Here is a 10,136-nt window from a genome sequence, read left to right on the forward strand (position 1 = left end):
CAGGCATATTGTGTCTAAAAAGACATATTTAGCCACATGTACACATGCCCCCATGCGTACGCATGCCCCCACATTTTAGCAAACGATAGAACGAAGTAAATGAAAACATTTTGACACTCACTTTTTCTTTCTTTTTCTATCTAAAATATGAAACCTTGTTGTAAAAAAAACAAAGTTGTCCTTTTAAAGCACTAATATTACGTCCAATATAAGTTGTAATTCAGGGGGATTCCTAGCCAGCATGCACAAGGGGCCATTCTTAAGGCCCGTAGTGGTTTATCACAGAGAGTTATCTCATGTGGGTCAAATTGAATGCCACTGAATGGTCCTCACTATCACCACTAGTGTGTTCTAAAGCTGGGATGGGTGGAGGAGAGGGGCGGTGGTGAGGGTCTGCCAGTAATATGAGACACGAGCCGATGTGTTGATGGTCGGGGTCCATCTCTGTAAGCTCACACAGAACACCAACTAAAAGCTCTCCTGTTCCTTACTGTGTCAGGGAAATTCAAAACCACTGACTGCATTGAAAGACAAGACATTAGCATCCACTCTTCCCTCCTATCAGCCCTCTCTTTCCTTTTCGTTTCTTTTATTGTCTTTCTGTTGCCCCTTCCGTTCCTTTTTCTTTCCCTCCCTGATGTCCACGGTCTATCGCAGTCACCGCCATAATAGCCAGTTTTCTGTCTCTTTCCCTTTCAGTGCTATATGCCACCAATTGTTCTATTGTGTTGTTGCATTGTTGTCGTTCGTATTCCACACGGCAAGGATTCAGCCCAGATGTTTAACACAAGGCATTCCAATTATCATGCTCTATTTGTCTGTGCTTGTGTGTGTGTGTGCACGTGTACTGTATATCTGTGCACAATGCAAGTTCTCTGTGTGTGTGCGTGTGTGTGTGTGTGTGTGTGTGTGTGTGTGTGTGTGTGTGTGTGTGTGTGTGTGTGTGTGTGTGTGTGTGTGTGTGTGTGTGTGTGTGCGTGTGTGCGTGTGTGCGTGTGTGCAAGCGTGCGTGCGTGCGTGCGTGCGTGCGTGCGTGCGTGCGTGCGTGCGTGCGTGCGTGTGCGCGCGTGCGTTTCTTGCGAATGGGACAAACACTGCCTAATCAGATTTGAAACATTCACGCTCAATATGCATCCATAATCCAGCATGAAAAAGTTAAATGAAGTCTTTACATGCTGACACTGGTGAAGGGAAGGTCTTGCTATAAGTTTTATCCCCAACTCCCCGTTCTCTCTGTCAAGTGGCATGCACTTTGGCACTTGGCCTTACTGATCATCGTTGTCAGGTGGAAACCAAGAGGTGGTGCCAGTTTTCTACTTTTTGTTTTGTATGTGTCTATGAAGTAAACATTACTTTAATAGACCACCAAAATACTTTATAAACGTTAAGGACGTCCACAATTACAACACCAGAGGCTGTGCCACAGATCACGTTCCACCCAAAGTCAACTCAAACAAAGGGTCAAACTCGTTCTTCTGCTATACAACCAAAATGTGGAACGCCCTACCGAAGGCCTTAAAGGAGTGTGGTTCCCATCCTTTAAAATCGCCCTGAAAAACCACTTACAGGCGGCAGCCATTCGCAACTGGCAATAACAAACTTTGTATTTACCTACTGTATGTATTTTTTGCGCTGTTTATTTTATTTTTATTTACTTTTTTTTACAATATCTACTGCATAGTACTGTGTTCTATCCGTCTGTCATTCAATGTTATATGAGATACTTCAATGGTTTCCTATGGAAATAAGCTTAGTCTTTTCTAGGATCTCCTTTTAGTTGACCTTGTACCAGTGAACTGTACCGTCATGAAACTGTACTTTTTTCTATGCAAACTTCTAATAAAGTCTTCAATCAATCAATCAATCAATCAAACCAGGTGGGGATATAATGTGGAGGTTTGTCTTCCCCATGTATTTTTGTTTACTTCCTGAAAGCTGAAAGCCTCTTAGTCAAAAGGTCCAGTCAAAAAAGATTAAATGACATCATATGCTCATCCCCTCCCCTTTTACCATTCACCCAACACTGTGGGTGTGGCTAACTTCAGCTGGGTCGCCACCCACCTGACAACCAGGCATACCAGGTATGTGTGTGTGGCCACATAAAAAATAATTTTAACTCTTTCTGTACACTTTTTTTTTAATCTTCCTCCTAGTATAATCATAATACTTGATCATCATGTTGAACTCAATTACACCCCCCAAAAATGGAACTTTGAATATTGTGTATTTTCTGTGTTCTGGGGTTTTCTGCATAAATAGGCTCAGAAAAGTGAAACGATTGGCCCCCCTTCTTTGATGTCACAGGGCTCTATTTTGCTTATCTTCAGTACCAGCTCTTATGCCTTAACTTAAAGGCCTGTCCATGCTGTCTCTGACCAGCGAACTTTTCGTTGGAAAGGTCCGGTTCATCTACAACATGACGTTGCTCGCATCTTCTGAAAAGCATTACCCCGAATCAGAGTTTGGAAAGCTGCATATCGGAAAGTCAGAACTCTCAAACGAAAAGTTTGGTGGTCGGAGACAGCATGGACAGGCCTTTGAGTTAAGGCATAAGAGCTGGTACTTAAGACAATCAAAATACAGCCCACAGTCTAACCCTAACCCTAACCCGCCACCTCCCCTCTCTTTCTCCCCCAATGGTGATGACTGACAGACAAAAATCGAGTAAACCTTTTAATACTCGTTTGAAGGACCTGGTCCTTAGGACCATGATAAAGACTTTTATGATGTCCAAAACCGTTAGGTTTCAGGAAATGGAAAAACCCATCTATTTTCCAATAGATTTTGATAGTTATTTTAGTCTCACGTACATTTTTCATTCCCGCAGACTTTCAATCTCGCGACCCCTATTTGGCACGGTCATTATTGGCCAAAACATTTTAAATGATGAAAATAGCAGATCTGCAAGCACACGACATGTTGCATTGAGATGTGTTGTAATCATATCGATATGATGAGGTTTGAGCAATAATTTATATAAAAAAATGGGCTTCTGACAACTACATCTACAACAATATCACACTTTAAGTAAGCAGCATATCCTTCGCCCCCAAAATGTGTGTGCGTCTCTCTCTCTGTGTGTGTGTGTGTGTGTGTGTGTGTGTGTGTGTGTGTGTGTGTGTGTGTGTGTGTGTGTGTGTGTGTGTGTGTGTGTGTGTGTGTGTGTGTGTGCGCGCTTTGCAGACTTTGTGCATGCATGTGTGGTGCAGGGTGTGGGAGTGATGCACAGGTCCTCTCACATCAACCACATCCCCTTGAACTCCACGTGTTTCCTCTGCTCTCTCGCTCAGAGGCTTCCTCATTTTATATTGTATAGAATCACACCGCAGACATTATTATTATTATTATCATCATCATCCATGTGCCGGTACAGTGTGCAATATGAATGTGGATGGGAAGAGCAGGAGCTGTGCGGGAGTGTGTGTACAGTCTGTGAGTGTGTGCATGGGTGCATGCGTCAGGGATGTGCATAGAATGTTAGAGAGGCAGGGGCTGAAATTTCGAAAAAGGGCTTTTTGGTGAAAACATCGAAAATAGCAGACCTCCAAGCTCACAGCGCGTCGCAGTGAGCTTGGAGGTCGGCTATTTTCGATGCTTGATTTCTACACATTTCTTGATTTCAACATAACATTCAACATTCAAGTTCAGGATGCTGCCTTCAGGTATGGCATGGAAAGAGGGCATTTTGCATTTCTTTCACCGTAGCAAAAACTGCATTCATGGTCTGGAGAGGGCACTTTTTTACGTACGGATATAAGGGCAGGGGCTCGAGCCCCCTTTGATGTCTATGTGTGCACGTGCCTGGCGTGCATGTGCGACTGTGCGTGCGCGTACGTGTGTGCGCGCTCGCTTATGTGTGTGTGTGTGTGTGTGTGTGTGTGTGTGTGTGTGTGTGTGTGTGTGTGGAGGATGGGGGCTGGGGGTTTGGAGGAATTTCTCTGGAATCTTACAGCAGCTGGTTGGCTGCTGGGCTGGTTTCCATGGCAACGTGTGTAAAAAGAGTGCAGGCACTGTCCCTCAGTCCCGTATCGGTGCTCTATACAAAGACTAACGTTTCAGAAATACATGCTCTCCCTTCCGCTTATCCCCCTCCCTCTCTCTCTCTCTCTCTCCCTCTCTCTCTCCCTCTCTCTCTCCCTCTCTCTCTCTCTCTCCCCCTTTCTCTTCTCTACCCTCTAATCCACGCCACTACCTCAGATTGAGAGGCATCTCTCTGAGTGGAGGGACAAAAGTATTGCTATTAACAGCTGTTTGTGATTCCACTAAACATTCTGTGCAGCAAATATCGGTTCCACATCCTTTTAACATAGTGCAGACTATGGTGGCCAACAAGGACCAAAGGCTATACCTCGAAAACACTGTCTTCAAAATATTCAATCAACATGGAAATTTGCCCCTGCACCGATAATTGATTAGGACAGAAGAAGAAGAAAATAAAAATAAAAATAAAACGTAACTGTGAGTAGTACTCACCACAATCACCACTTGCAAAGATTTTGTGTAATATAAAAAGATTGACTCACAGAAAACCTTGACTGTTGCAAATGAAAAACACTAGCTGATGCAACACCAGGGACAGTGCAGTCCAGCCAAAGTATACAATGTTACTTTAAATGGTGAGGTGTGCACAATCCAGCATTGTAACTAATAGTGCATTGCCTGATCAAACATGCAAAATGAGTTAAGTCTTTTCAGGTATCATACTAGAATTAGATTTTTTTTAATACACCTGTAATGAAATTGCAGTTTCAGATGATAATTTCTGCTGAGAGTGTATGTGTGTGTGTGTGTGTGTGTGTGTGTGTGTGTGTGTGTGTGTGTGTGTGTGTGTGTGTGTGTGTGTGTGAGAGAGAGAGAGAGAGAGAGAGAGAGAGAGAGAGAGAGAGAGAGAGAGAGAGAGAGAGAAAATGGTGCAAGAAGGTTCTAATTAATTAAATAGAGATGTTCAGCTATGTTGATTTCATGTATGAGATGGAGGAGAAAGACAGAAATTAAAAATGGTTTTCTTTCTATCGTTTGCTTGCCATAATTTAATTATTTGACTAATTAATCAGAAGTTCTGGAGAGGACCTCAAGACAGGCAATGCCGCAGGGCAATAGGCATTGCGCACACATAGGGACTAATACGAACATCTGGGGCCCTCCTTGCTGTTCCTAATTAATTTAGATTCAAATAATGTACAGTAAAATAATAGAACATAGTGGAACATTAAAGTGAGATTATGAGTTGTGTGTGCATGTGTGTATGTGTGTATGTGTGTGTGTGCATGTGTGTATGTGTGCATGTGTGTGTGTGTGCATGTGTGTATGTGTGCATGTGTGTGGAGGGAGGAAATTGGTGTCTCTAGCAGATTATTATGTGATGAATTAATATTAATATACTTTATAGGCTCTACTGAAGCCTTTTTTATTTCATGTAAAACAAAAAAGGCAAAGAAAGATATGAATTCACTCAAATGTTTCATACCGGTATGCATCAATGCGTGATGGTGCATGTCGATACTCCTCCATGGCATAAAAACATTGGAGCAGAGCAGAACTAACAGACGTTACATCTTGCAATGTGTGTTCTCAAAGTGGATTCCAGGGACTCTGTGGGTTTCTTGATGGGGGACTCTAAATTGACCCATACAAGTCTGTAACTCTGACAGACCTAACGGGTCCATTTGGTTCCATTTGTACACTGTCACAGTTTTTTTATATATATATTTTTTTTATTGGCTTTTTTAACATATAACACATAGACATAAAGACATCCACATTCACACACATTCACTCACACACACACACACACACACACACACACACACACACACACACACACACACACACACACACACACACACACACACACACACACACCACCTGCACATGCCCATTTCCACTCTTTCTTTCTTTTTTTCTCTTCTTCTTTCTCCCATGCCCAACATCACACAAAGAAAAAAAAAAAAATAATAATAATAATAACAAAATCAAATAACATTGTTTACATCATTTTCTTTCCCATTTGTTTTTCACTTTCCTCCTCTTTTTTTCCCCTTTCTCTCCAACCATACATTGCCATTGTGAACATGAGCACTATCCTTAAGTGTTTGTTTTTCCGTAGCATTCATATATATTTCCCAAAGCTGGTCAAACTCGTTCTGTCTACCCCTAACTATATACGTTAGTCTCTCCAGTCCAATAGAGTTCTCGATGCCACATCCTCAACGTATAGGGGCATCAACGCTTTTCCAACATAGTGCCACCACCACTCTTCTAGCTTGGAGAAGACCAAAATCTAAGATTTTGGTTAGTTTTGCTGGTTGTATAAAGTTATCTGTTGTACACTGTCACAGTTAAGGGGAGACCTTGACATGTAAAAGTTTGAGAAACACTGCATCCTACCTCCTGATACCGGTATGTGCTTTCAGAGCAGAGGGAGGGGTCTGCTCTGCCATGGCATTGGTCCGAAGGTTCATTAGTCCGAATTTGTTATGAATACTATGCCTAAATCTAACTCTAACCCTAACCCTAACCTTAACCTCAGTAACCCTAACTAAATTCGGACTAATGAACCTTCGGATTTATGGGCAGTCCCCGATATGTGCTTTCAGAGCAGAGGGAGGGGTCTGCTCTGCTGTGGGCTACTTGTCTGAACATGGCTTTGGGCTTTCCAGACCTCAGCCATGCTCATGAACATGAACATAGGAATATACACTGAAGTTAGGTGGAAGAGGGGACTTTTTCGACATACATTTCTGTCATAGCAATTACAGACAAGGAAGAAACTGAGTGGAGAAACACAACTAATGCAGATTCTTCCATTTAGGTGTACTGCATGATAAAATTAAGCAACTGTACATCCTATTGTGCCTGGCAGGACCACATTACCTCATTTTTGGATCAAGATGGCAAGAATCAAAAGTGACTATGAAAGAGGGTTATTACGGTAAGGCACAGGTGGCAATAGCTTCAGTGATAAAAAATAAGAGACTGCTCGACTTGTTACAACAGGTACAGTGACTAAAGTTAAGTCTGCCTTTCGATCTATAGAGAAAAAGAAGAGCAGCTCTTGCCAGGTGGTGACTGAGAATTCTCTTGGCATGGTTTGGACATTGGGTCTACTTGTCACCTTAGAGCAAGGGTTATTTGAACAGGAGACATCACCTATGTAAATGTCCATATATGGGTATTCCCCAGAATCCCTTTCATGCCATATGAAGATCCTGGTGTCATACATCACTGGCCTGATGGCCAAGACATGGCTCATATCTGTGTGGCTGGTTCGGATCTCCATGTACAGGCATAAAAGGGATTGTATATTGTGATGTAATGGGAACCACTCTAACAGAATCCTTTCATGCCCATATATGTAGATCCCTGACGTCATCAATATTAAGCATGGGAATGGGAATGCCCATATTTATATGGAGGAAGACAGCCCATATCTGTGTGGCTGGTTCAGACAGGGATCTCCATGTATGGGCATAAAAGGGATGTACCATATACCTTATACCATATACCTAGAGCCTTTGTTTCTGTGAAAAGAACATTTTGAAAATTGCTAAAAATGTGTATTTATTAAATGTAGTAGCCTATATCAAATAATGAAAATATTAAAATATGTTTTTATATAGGATCAAAGGTGTTATGGTCATGATTCACTGAGATCCTGGATGGCTTGGTTCTAGGGCTTAACATAATTGTTATAAATATTTTTGTAAAAATCTATGGGGAAAATTAATGGGAGATTTTTAGTGGCACCAGTAAACCACTTCTTCTGCCATTACCTGTCATTAAAGTTGCAAGTAGTCTACTTGCCAGCCCATAGAGCCCCATTGTGAACCCGGACATATTGAGTACACTAATGTTTTATGTTAGAAATGTTGAGTATGGGTCCCCAGCATGTAGAAACTGCCGGATGCTAACTTGCATATGTTGAGCAATTTTCATAATTTGCATAATTTGATTTATTTAGCATAATCCCCCATAATAATGGATAATATGTCAAAAACTGATTTGAACAATATTAGAGTGGTTTTGGGGGTTATTGAGGATGCTGAATCCATTTTCTAAATTCAAAATGGCCGTTTTAAACCGGAAATGGCCTTATACCAACTTAAAGTGGGGTGATTTTGATACTTTTTTGTTGATTTTCCAGTTGGTATAAGGCCATTTCCGGTTTAAAACAGCCATTTTGAATTTAGGTCAGAAATGGATTCAGCGTCCTCAATAACCCTCAAAACCACTCCAATATTGTTCAAATCGGCCAATCAGTGTTTGACATATTCCATTATTATGCAATTATGCAAATTATGAAAATTGCTCAACATATGCAAGTTAGCATCCGGCAGTTTCTACATGCTGGGGACCCATACTCAACATTTCTAACATAAAACCTTGGTGTACTCAATATGCCTGCAGGGTTCAGATTCTGGCAAGTGACATTACTCACCTAAAACCAGCGCCTGCTCACTTGTGTGTTATTAAAGGAACGCTGGCACCTCCTGGTGGAGAAAACAAGTCTATCAGCTTGAGAGACACTTGCAGATGTTCATTGGAAGTCACATGCCACGCATAATTCTAACATAAATTAATTAATTAAGCTGTGGTGGCTGCATCAGCCTGCATGTATATTCCATTGTGTGTGTACGTTTCCTCATCAATATAGTAGGCTATCATAAAGGAGGCTGGAGTTACAGTGTGGAAAAAGATACACAAAAATAATTACATGATGATGACTGAAGACTTAGCTAGCCATTAAGTTTATCTTTACTATCACTGTAGTTTTTACACTAAAACAATCCAAACTTTTAGACTACAGTCGTGGTTCCCAAACTTTTCAGGTCGATCGAGACCCAAAAGAGAGATGGCACTAGACGTTTGCCTGGCTGGGACCCCAAGTGAAAACAGCAGATCTACAAGCACGTTTTCTTAATGCCACATTGTGTAGGCCTACTTGTAGATCGGACATTTTCACTACTTTTTTATATGGTATAGGATATAGCATATAGGCCTATATATTTATGGGATTTCTTAGATTTAGCATGCGGATCACACGCGGTCACAGATGGGTCAAAACAGACGTTCGTCTGGTGGTCATTATTAAACACCGGAACAGTCTCAGCTCAGCACAATTAACACACGTTAGACGTTAACTTACAAGCAAGCATGTAATTGTAAACTTCCGTCAAGTTGGTGTCATCTGCGAGGAGACGGCTGACAACAGTGAAGCACCATAATGAAGATCTTCGACAGCTGGCTGCAACAAGATAGCCACAGACAGTTTTCCAAAATGACCGTCCGTAGGCCTACTGTGCAATAGTGGAAATTAAGCCCTGGCTGGTTATCAGACTTATTCCATTGGGTAACAGGAAAATTCATTGGGCACCACCATGGACACCAGGCAAGAATGCTAAAGGCATGCACGAGTTTATATAATGTATCCAGTGGTGGTGGAATACTTAAATACTGTTAAGTACAGTTTGAGCTTTGAGGTAGCCTACTTTTACTTTACTGTCTGGAGTAGGCATATTTCCAATTAGGCCTAGGCTACTATTGTTGCCTACTTTTTACGCCACTATAGGCCTGCAGTTTAATATTTGAAACTTATATATTGATTATTATTACAAACCATAAAGTAACCACTTCAAGGCCTACATTTGTTTTGATTGATTGAAGAATTTATTAGAAGTTTGCAATAGAAAAAAAGTACAGTTTCATGACAGTAGGCCTACAAATCACTGGTACAAGGTCAACTAAAAGGAGATCCTAGAAAGCCGAGGCTTATTTCCACAGGAACCACACAGGCACCTATCTGCAGACATATTATATAGGCTATATGTAGTCTACAGTTCGGCCACAAGGCTTTGCAGTTTGAGCTTGTAGATCGGCTATTTTCAAAAGATTGTTATAGGTCTACATTTGAAAACTGGAAATGGGAGTGGGACATTCTGCACAATGAGTAGCCCATACTTTTACTTTTAGTAGGCTACATTTTGTACTTTTACTCAAATATAGCTTTTGAATTCCGGACTTGTAACAGAGTATTTCTACATTGCAGTAGGCCTTGATACTTTTTCTTAAGTAGGCCTAAAAGATATGAGTAGGCCTACCTTTTCCACCACTGGTTGTAACTTGTAGTCAACATAATT

Source organism: Nannobrachium achirus (assembly GCF_963921795.1).
Source record: "Nannobrachium achirus genome assembly, chromosome: 23".
NCBI classification, from domain to species: Eukaryota; Metazoa; Chordata; class Actinopteri; order Myctophiformes; family Myctophidae; genus Nannobrachium; species Nannobrachium achirus.